The sequence below is a fragment of the Myxine glutinosa genome, chromosome 14, assembly GCF_964187855.1.
Source record: "Myxine glutinosa chromosome 14, kmMyxGlut1.1, whole genome shotgun sequence".
NCBI lineage: Eukaryota > Metazoa > Chordata > Myxini > Myxiniformes > Myxinidae > Myxine > Myxine glutinosa.
This window is the reverse complement of record NC_136274.1, coordinates 65,268,243-65,279,586: the sequence shown is the minus strand read 5'-3', so window position 1 is coordinate 65,279,586 and position 11,344 is coordinate 65,268,243. Positions and strand designations below refer to the sequence as shown.

General features: G+C 39.8%; 1 protein-coding gene across 1 annotated transcript in view; it reads left to right on the top strand.

Moving 5' to 3' along the window:
- Window positions 1–10,692, top strand: part of LOC137439873 (transient receptor potential cation channel subfamily M member 2) — a 132,336-nt gene extending 121,644 nt beyond the window's left edge. The window contains exon 26 of the mRNA XM_078768000.1: window positions 10,024–10,692. The gene's annotated coding sequence lies outside the window, so the exon portion shown is untranslated. The remainder of the gene's footprint in view (window positions 1–10,023) is intronic.
- The last annotated feature ends 652 nt before the right edge of the window (window positions 10,693–11,344 follow it).

Sequence of the window (11,344 nt, the reverse complement as noted above, 5' to 3'; positions counted from 1 at the left end):
GAATGTTCAAACTGTCACCGAAAACTGTTTTTTGAATGCTGCCGTATCCTAGCAACATTGATTTGTAGTATATTTAATTCTTATATTGTACTGTATTTACATAAAGATCTCATGAATAATATTTTTACTATTTGTATTGTATTTTACTAATTCGATTTGGTGTCGTTTTGTGATATTAAAGAAAACTTATTTTAATCTACAAACTGTAGCTCCCTGTGCTAACATACGTCTGACTAGTTGTTGTAATCTATTGACAAGTTCAGAGCTGTGTGTGGTTGATCTCACAGTCCTAATTTTTTCACCTGCAACCGTACCATAAATAGCTTTTTAGGAATGTTGCTGTCGAAGAAAGGCTTTCGGACAATACGGAATGGAAAAGCATGTCGTTTATCAAATAATTTGGTGTGAAATTTATTATTATGGATATCAATTTGTAATTCTAAAAAGGAAACTGAAGTGGAAGTTTGGTTTTCCTTTTTAAATTCAAGTTCTTTTGGATATATATCATCATGAAGCTGCTCAAATATAAATCCATCGTTAATTGCCAACAAATCATCAATGAACCTGAAGATGTTTCCGCATCTTCGTGCAGTTGTTAATTTATTCCTGCACATGTTCTGGACTCCATCAAACCCGTACATGCGCAGAAACAAATTTGCAAAGAAAGGTGCCGGATCTGAACCCATTGGTATGCCCACTGTCTGCTGGAGTATCTTGTTGCCAAATGTAAAGAAACTGTTGTTTAGAAGAAATCGAATACTTTCTTTGAGTTTACTTTTTCAAAAACTGCATGAATATTGATTATCCTTTACAGACCAGTGTGCTCTGTTTTGATATACATTAATGTATACTCTGTTACCTCCTGCAAATGCTTTATCTATTGCTCTGTCCAATGCGGTTACGAGCTTGTCATGTGGAATGTTTGCGTACAATGTGGAAAAATCAAAGGTTGAAAGACATTTTGCTTTACCCTTGTTATTAATGTTGTGGACACTGTCGATTACCGGTTTGGAATTGTCAATGATCCAGAATTTCTTAATACCAGAATGAAACTTCACTTTTTCATGGTAGTTTTTAAGCATTTATAGATTAGTTTCATTGCCGCTGTTACACTGCCCGACAAAGGTTTCAAACTACATTCTCTACTTGCGATGATGAACCTCATCTTACTAGGGTGTTTGTGCATTTTTGGGATCCAGTAAATGATGGTAATTTATGGTGTTTGTCCGGAACTAGCAGTCTTCTCACCGTTGAGTGATTTGTATGGTGTTGTATCAAGTCTGTTTTGTTATCGTTACTTATTGTGTCGGTCTTTGAAATTTTCGTGTCTAAGCCCAATTCTTCCAAAAGTGTTTGAATGTAGAATGTTTTACATACAAATGCAATATTATTATTTGCTTTGTCAATTGGAACAATAACATATTGCGTTTGAAGCTGCCTTAAGCAATCACGTGTCTCTGGATTGTTTAAAATTGCCTTTGGATTATTGATTCGAACTTTTCTTTTCAAATCAACAACTCTCCTTTTCACATGTTTCTCTACCTCCTCCAACCATAAAGCCATTTGTGTGTTTGGTACTTTATGTTTATCAATTTGTTCTTTCATCCATTCGCCCAGTCCCATCATTGTAAGTTCCATTGCTTTATTACAGTTTATTCTTTTATTTTCTCGATAATTTGGTCCTTTTGTAAGTATAGCACGTAATCCTTTATCTTTCACTATTCTGAGATCACGTGACGTAATCTTTTATCTTTCACTATTCTGAGATCACGTGACGTAATCTTTTATCTTTCACTATTCTGAGATCACCTGTGATGACGTGTTTATGATGTGGATCTTTGAATGTGGAATGTTCACAATTACAATGATGTGTGTTATTTAACCATTCCTCTACATCTATAGATTGCACAGTGTCCTTGTAGTTGAAGATCTTTCCCCGAATTGAATTTCCCAAAGTGTACACAACTCTTGGTCGCTCTCTCTGTTGTATTGTTTCTGGAAGTTTACTCCACACTTCCTTATGTTGAAGTATTTTCTCTATAATTTATCATTTCCACCCCTTTGTTATCAAACATAATTTTGATATCATTGTCTTTTCTACGATTCAATTTTTTAGGTTTATCTTTGTACATTTTATGATCAATCACGTCCAGAATTGCTTCCATGTGTTGGATTGGGAGTTCCTCTTGATCGTCCTCTTCCATTAATCTGTTCACGATTTGCCAAACTTCTTTCAGTTTTTTTTTTTAAGGTATTGATCTTAATTCTGCTGCGGTTAAGTAATGTGCAGCTATTGGATTTGTTAAGATCTAACCATTCATTTACAATTTGTTGTGGTGTGTCTATAATTGGACATTTATGTCCATAGTTACTACTCTGTGTCTCTGAGAGTCTCGTGGTAAGGTGTTAAAAACAGACGCGATGATGTTTTGTCCATTTTGCTGTGTATGTGTCATTAATTCTTTCATTTAATCCATAAGGGTAAGCAGTTCTTAATTCTTTAATTCAGAAAAGTTATCTTCGCTTACACAATTGTGTGATTGTTTTATCTTCCATCCCATTCTTTTTTCGGCCATTTCCGCTTATCTTTTCTATAACCTGAACACTGAAGCTCGCATTTTCACAATATCCAGAAGTAAAATGATGGGTAAGTAGTGGACAACCAGTAGTTTTATCTGGGTTTTTCATGCCGCTCCTGTGTGCATTCATTCTTACATTACATCTCTGCATTGTTTCACCAACATATTGCATCGCACATTTGCTACAGGTCAATAGGTAAACTATATTTGAGGTTTTACATGTAATTAATTCTTTAGTTTCTTTTAACTTGTAACATCTAGCCGTTACTGTACAATTAATTATATTGTTTGTGGCAAATATAAGACAAGTTTTGCAATTATTGCAAATCACACATTTACGCACTTTGCATTCGGACAAGTGTTCCCCATTGGCTAACCCAGAATGGCCACCTCCTACAGCCTGGATATCTGAGTTAACTACAGCATTACCTTGTCGAGGAACACAAATCCTCTGAGGATGGTTAGTCCCCACGGAGGCTAGTTCAGCTGGGGGCTGCCCTGCTTTACCTTCCATTTTGTTTAATTTCATCGCTTTCATCTATCTATAATTCCAGTAATCTCTGTGTGTATGTATGTATGTATGTATGTATGTATGTATGTATGTATGTATGTATGTCTGTATGTCTGTGACCGCTGTTTCTCGACAACCACGGGTCCGATATACTTTAAACTTGCCAGGTATATTGCTGGGGACCCGAGGATGTGCCTTTTCAAGGTTTCATATTAATCGGAGAAGTAGTTACCGAGCTATGTCCAAAAAACGATTCAACCAATCAGAGAGCAGCGAGCTATCACGTGTGCCGAACGTGGCGAACAGACTCTGCCTTGGACGGCACATTTGAGAGCGTATTCATTTATTTCACGTTGGCAAACTATGTTGGCGTTAAACTATGTTTTAAAACTAATTAAAACTAATTTGCGATTCATCGTAACTGCGATTTGCGACCTTCCGGACAGTGAAGACTTCACTTCCGGTAGCCAATCACAGAACGCGTTGTTGCGTAGGCGTGGCCGATGTGAGAGCGAGCCGAGCCGAGCGCGTGCGCCATTACGGTTCGTAATTCGATTTCTTCCGGAGAAAATAATAATTTCTCGATTTCTTATGCGCATTATTTCTCCCAATTCAGTCAGAGCGAAGGGCGGAAGCGAAGAGCGTTGTTTTTTTTGTTTACGGGCGTACGGGCGTACGGGCGGGGTAGAGCGTACGGGTAGCGTTTTTTTTTTTTTTTGGCAAGGAACGGGCACCCACGTACGGGCATGCCCTAGTACTTTGAAATGAAGTTTAACAAACACATTAAAATCATATCAATATAGAAGAAACATGTAAATATATAAGAAACAGTAAAGTGGATTTTCCACCAAAATATATATTACACACACACACACACACACACACACACACACACACACACACACACACACACACACACACACACACACACACACACACACACACACATTTATAAATGTATAACAACCCCGCTTTCACATTATTATTTTTCTCCATCAATTTATCACTCGATAATGTTCAAGAAATTTCATCCTGATTGGATGAAGTTTTGTACTTGTCGAATTATGACGTCATAATGGAGGCACCTATGACATCATCATTCACATGGGTTATTTTCCATGGAGAGTTCTTTGCAATGAGACATGTCGCAATCTTTTCTACGCAGCGCTTTTTGAGAAAAAGAGATGCAAATGTTTTCGGTTTTTCCAAGATGACGGCCATACCACGTGACCTGTGACGTCATAATTATGCTAAAAAGATTCTACATGCCCAGGCGCACCTATAGTGAAAATTTCCTGTCAATCCGTGCAATTATTGCAGAGAAAATGATTTTTAAAGAAAATAAACCTGAAAAATCAGAGCCAGAATCATTGATATCGCTTGAGAAGCCCATGCAGAGTTTCTTCTTCTTCACCTTACGACAAGTTGCAGCTTCTCCATACAAAATGCGATCGCGTCATATTTTCGTCAAAAATCGTCGGAATTTCGCCAAATCTGTTTTAGTCATGTGTTAATATACCTCAGCGATTGGCAAATCTGAAATCAGAATTTTATTTGAGGTCCAAATGACCCCGTGAGGTCTCTCCATACTTTGCCGGCTCGTATGTAAAGTGTGATAATTAATTCAGACCCCACTCTCCACGACCTGAGAAAAAAAACGTTACGTTTCTTCTTCTTCACACAATAACAACTTATAGCTTCCAGACCGTACATCAAATCATCTTGAGATTTTGCACACTTGTTCCACTTCATTACTTATACTATACTATAAAGTTTCACGTCGAAAAATGAAGCAGTTCAAGAGATATAAAATTTAAAATATTTTCGTTCAATTAATTATTTATCTCTGCCAAACCACGTGACCTATCGCAAATTCCAAAAGGTCATTTTAGCAGATTGATATCCTGAAGACATCTGTGAAGTTTCCCCTCGATAGGATCAAAAATGAGGGAGGAGCTAGGTTTTAAAGGTTTATGCTTAAAAACATCATAACTCTGAAACCATGTGATGCATGACGTCATGCTCGCTGACTTTTTTTGTTCGTCATGGGTATGCGATTGTGCCTGCAAAGTTTGGCCTCAATCTGTTCAGTTGTTTTGGAGAAAATGGGATTTTAGTGGTTTTTCAGGCTTCTCACTCAAAACAATATGGCGGCCGAACCACGTGAGCTACAACATCATTATAATTTTATTTCTGCATCAATTTATGCATTTATGATCTACATATTTCTGCAAACCGAGAAGATGCTCAAAAAATTTAATCCTGATCGGATAAAGGTTTTTACTTGTCGAATTATGACGTCGTAACGGCGTCACCTATGAAATCATCATTCAAATGTTATTCTGCATGGAGAGTTATTTGCAATGAGACCTATCTCAATTATTTCTGTGCAGCGGTTTTGGAGATATATAGGTGCAAATTTTTTGGTTTTTCCAAGATGGTAGCCCATACTACGTGACCTGTGACGTCATAATTACCATTACAATATTCTCCAAGCCGAGTCGGTCCTATGGGGAAAATTTCCTGTCAATCGGAACAAATATTGCAGAGAAGATGATTTATAAAGGCAACTAGAACTGCCACTTTATAACCGTGGGCAGTGATGAATGGTTTACTCGCACCCACTTTTGATACAACCCCACTTTCATTTGACATGCTTTGACACAACCCCCTTGGATACAAACCCCGATAGACACACACACACACACACACACGCACACACACACACATCCCCCCCCACACATATACACACACACACACACACATCCCCCCCCCACCCCACCACCCCCCACATACATACACACACACACACATCCCCCCCACCACCCCAAACACAAACATCCCCACACACATATGCACACAAACGCACACCTCCCCACCCCCCAATACACATCCCCACACACACATCCCCACACACACACATCCCCACACAAACAAACACATCACCACACACACACATCCCCACACACACACATCCACACCTCCCCCCCCCCCCCCCCACCCCACACACACACACACCCACATGCTATCAATTTAAAATGTCAGATTTCGAATAACTTCATCATTTTTCATCGGATTTCCACCAAATAAAGGTCACCATTGCTTGCAGATACCTCTCTTTCTCTTTAAAATTGAAGACAGGATGAACTTCAGAGCGAGAAATAAGCCGAGGCGGCGGAGAGTTTTACAATGTTATTTTCCAATGTAAATGACAATATAGTGTAGTTTTACGAAAATTCATCAGAATTTGCCCAGATTTGTTGCATTCGAATGTTAACACCCTCCAGTGACTGCCAAATCCGAAGACAGAATTTAATTCCGAGCTACCCTCAGCTCGTGAGGTGGTTATGTCACATGGCCTGGTGAGAAAAGTGTTGTGGTTCTTCTTCTTCATGCAATAACAACTTCTAGCTTCCAGACCGTACATCCAATCATCTTGAAATTGTGCACACTTGTTCCGCTTGATGGGAGCTATATTGCATTAAAAATTCAAGTCGACCAATGCAGTGGTTCAAGAGTTAGAAGCGTTTTAGGATTTTCCTTCTATTTATTTATTGTGGCCAAACCATGTGACTTATCAAAACGTCTCAAGTAACACTGAAACATCCCCCCATGAGGAACATTTGTTTTCCACTCGATATCTTCACAAATTATGGAGGAGATACCATTTCTAGTTTATGCTTAAAAACGTCATAACTCTGAAACCATGTAACGGATGACGTCGTGCTCACTGACTTTTTTTGTTCGTAATGGGTATGCGATTATGCATGCCAAGTTTGGCCTCGATCTGTTCAGGCGTTTTGGAGAAAATGGGATTTTAGTGTTTTTTTCAGACTTTTCACTCAAAACAATATGGGGAACCATGTGACGTATGACTTCGAAATTTTTTGCATTCCGAGTTCTTTTAACTGAGCATCTGGGAAAAAAATATCATTTTCGGGGGAGAAAAAATTGTGTTTGACGAATTCTAACCTCTTACCGTTAGCATTTTTAATATACTCAATAAACATGTTTTCTTGTTCCCATTGCAGAGTTCTTTAGAATGAGCCATTACTCAAATGTTTCCATTCAGCTGTTCCGGAGATATAGAGGGGCAAATTTGAAGGTGTTTTACAAGATGGCGCCCATACCACGTAACCTATGATGTCATAATTAGCATTAAAAAAATTATACGAGCCTAGCCGATCATTTGGTGAAAACTTCCTGTCAATCCGACCAACAGTTGCTGAGAACATTAATTTTAAAGTTTTCGGAGGTGCAAAATAGGGCGGAAGAATAATAATAATAAAAACTTTGGCAATAATAATAGATTACTCTCCATTTCATGGAGAGCAAACCTAATAATTCTGAAAAATGGCAGTATCACAATGAGTAACAATGTAACATGCCTGCCAAGAAAAAAAAAATTGTTTCTTCTTCTTTCAACAATAACGACTTCTAGCTTCGAGACCGTACAGCCAATCATGTTGAAACTTTAAACACTTGTTTCGCTTGATGAGATCTACATTGCATTAAAATTTCAAGTCGATCAATGCAGCGGTTCAAGAGTTAGAAGCTTTTTATGATTTCACTTTAATTATTTATTGCGGCCAAACCATGTGACTTATCAAAACGTCTCAAGTAACGTTTTAACTTCCCCTCATGGGGAACATTTGTGTAGTTTCCACTCGATATCTTCACAAATTATGGAGAAGATAGCATTTTAAGTGTATGCTTAAAAACGTCATAACTCCGAAACCATTTGATGCATGACATCATGATCGCTGACTTTTTTGTTCGTCATGGGTATACGATTATGCATGCCAAGTTTGGGCTCGATCTGTTCAGCCATTGTGGAGAAAAAGGGGTTTTCGTGTTTTTTACGAAAAACAATATGGCGGCCGAAACATGTGACGTATGACGTCGAAATTTTTTGCATCTGAGTTTTTTTAAACTAAGGATCTGGAAAAAAATATCATTTTCGTGGGAGCAAGGGATCACTGACGAATTCTAACCTCGTAACGTTAGCACTTTTAATATACTAAATAAATATGTTTTTTGGTTCCATTGCAGAGTTCTTTAGAATGAGCCATGAATCAATTTTTTCCATTCAGCCGTTTCGAAGATATTGAGGGGCAAATTTGAAGGTGTTTTCCAAGATGGTGCCCATACCATGTGACCTACGACGTCATATTTAACAGTAAAAAATTATACGTGCCTAGCCGATCATTTGATGAAAGTTTCCTGTCAATCGGAACAACGGTTGCTGAGAAAATTTATTTCAAAGTTTTCAGAGGTGAAAAATAGGTTGGAATAATAATAATAAGAAAAACTTTAGCAGAAATTTAATTGTATAGGAAACCTAATAAAAAGGCTAATATCAATAATCACCAAAACCTGGCATTTTTCTTGGGATGTTCCATGTTCAAAAATGAAGATACCACCAGTAAGTACACCTGCCCATGAGGTAAGGCTCCAGATCTGACTTTCAACCACCGAGTGGTCTTCATCCGGTACTGTGCCAAACATTGTGCGTCAATGGTAAGCATCCTTCTATGTGGAAGGTGGAGACCAGAAATGTCAGACTTAATACTATTCACTTCAAACCATTGCTTTTCCTACTGGGCAATAAGACTAGTAAGACCACATCTTAATATATACTTCACAGCAGCCTTTGGTGGCCTCAAAACGGACATCAAGGCCAACGTGTGGGAACTTAAAATGTTGCGTAGATTCTAAAAGTTGTGGTCTCTCGGTGCTACGATTCGGCTGTTGGGGTCACCCAAAAGTTGTGGTCTCTCGGTGCTACGATTCGGCTGTCCCACCCAAAAGTTGTGGTCTCTAGGTGCTACGATTCGGCTGTTGGGGTCACCCAAAAGTTGTGGTCCCTCGGTGCTACGGTTCGGCTGCTGGGGTCACCCAAAAGTTGTGGTCTCTCGGTGCTACGATTCGGCTGTCCCACCCAAAAGTTGTGGTCTCTAGGTGCTACGATTCGGCTGTTGGGGTCACCCAAAAGTTGTGGTCTCTAGGTGCTACGGTTCGGCTGTTGGGGTCACCCAAAAGTTGTGGTCTCTAGGTGCTACGATTCGGCTGTTGGGGTCACCCAAAAGTTGTGGTCTCTAGGTGCTATGGTTCGGCTGTTGGGGTCACCCAAAAGTTGTGGTCCCTCGGTGCTACGGTTCGGCTGCTGGGGTCACCCAAAAGTTGTGGTCTCTCGGTGCTACGATTCGGCTGTCCCACCCAAAAGTTGTGGTCTCTAGGTGCTACGATTCGGCTGTTGGGGTCACCCAAAAGTTGTGGTCTCTAGGTGCTACGGTTCGGCTGTTGGGGTCACCCAAAAGTTGTGGTCTCTAGGTGCTACGATTCGGCTGTTGGGGTCACCCAAAAGTTGTGGTCTCTAGGTGCTACGATTCGGCTGTTGGGGTCACCCAAAAGTTGTGGTCTCTAGGTGCTATGGGTCGGCCATGAAAGAATAACATACAAAACTTGAAAATATTTATAAGATGTGCAAAACAAAGGTGAGTTTTCTTGCCTTCACTCAGCCATGTTGGATTTGCCACATGATGCTTTGTTTGATGTTGTTGGTTCATATGCAGCCTGTGGTTGCTGGTTGCATCATTTTTCTAGAAACGCGTTTGTGCCTCTGATGCAATGCCCCAATTACCATTGAGCTGGTACTCAATTTGCCGACCTCGGAAGGATGACAGGCTCAACCCCCCTGGAGTTAATTCAACGATAGACCGGGATTAAAACTCAGGATCCTGAGATCTCAAGCCAGTACCCTAACTGCTAAGCCAACACCAGGCTTGCCTTGTTTGATAAGATATTGATAATGATCATAAAACAATGCTTCTTGTTACACAATGCTTGTTCGAAGCAGCTACTTGTTTGAGCCATCAAGGTTCATTCTCGACAACAACAATCACGATAATAACACAAAATACTGTTTCCCAGGTCATCTGCATCAGGACTCGAATGCTCGGGAGTAGATGATGCTTGAAAGAAGATTGGAATGCACAGTGAAACTACTCCTTTCAACCTTCTTCACTCATCTAACGTCATGGAAGAGTCTGAACAGATCAAATGCAGGACAAACACTTTGGGAGACATCATCTTCTTTTTTTTACATCAATTGCAAAGACATTGGTGGACATTTATACAATCCACATACAATTGTCCGATCAACAAAGGTAGGAGAGGAGCTCAGATGACAACGCTCAGGAATTAAAATAGTTAACTACGAGTGGCAGTATCTGATTGTTTAACTAAGTTTATATTTAGATTGCCCAATCAATGTTTACCTTCAGGAGCATCTAGTAATGATGCCTTCCCGAATCCACCTTTTATACCTTGTACATATCAGTCCAAACATCCCATATCCCACTTCTTTCCCAAACTATGTGCTGTAACTTTTTCTCTATAATGGGAAGTGGCATATAATGGGGCAAATAACGAACAGCCAGGCAGCATGCGTTTGGACATCCCAGACAGGACAATGAAGCAGAGGGAATAAATAGATGAACACGTGGCTACATACATAAAAGTGGCAAACAGCGTAGGTTTGGAAAACAGTACAGGTGGACTGCAGAGGAGAATTTATGAGAATAAGAAAGATCAGGATAGAGTAATCTTTCCCACTTTAGACCCTCCGTATCCACTCTTCCCTCAAGGGGAGTTTTTGGGTTTTGTAAAATAAATAAAAATAAGAAGACGTCATGCAAACATACTTGCAAAATCCACCTCCTCCCCCTTCCCCCCCCCCCCCCCCCCCCCCCAAAAAGGTTGCCATGAACACATCAAATTGTCAATTTCATCAAGATAAAAATTGACGATCTTAATCAAAGCTCGGGTCAATCGGATTAAAATTGATGATTCTTCAGGTGAAAATTAACGATTTCGGAAGTTTGACCTTTTGACCTTAAATAGTTGGTTCCCAAATCAGCGATACACGATGTATTGCTGTTTAATTTTCAAGTCAATCGGCTGAAAGTTGACAGTTTTTCAGCTGAAAATTGATGATTTTGGAAGTTCGACCTCGGGTTGTCCTTTGACCTCAAAAAGTTGGTTTCCCAATTTAGTGACAACATACAACAATCCCTGGTGTTGGGCTAGCGGCTAGGGTGCTGGCTTAGGATACCTAGGATCCTGGGTTCGAATCCCGGTCGATCGCTGAATTAATGCCAGGGGGGTTGACTCAGCCTGTCATACCTTCCGAGGTCGGCTAATTGAGTACCAGTTCACTGGTAATTCCCTGTTTGTCGTTAAGGGCGGCAAA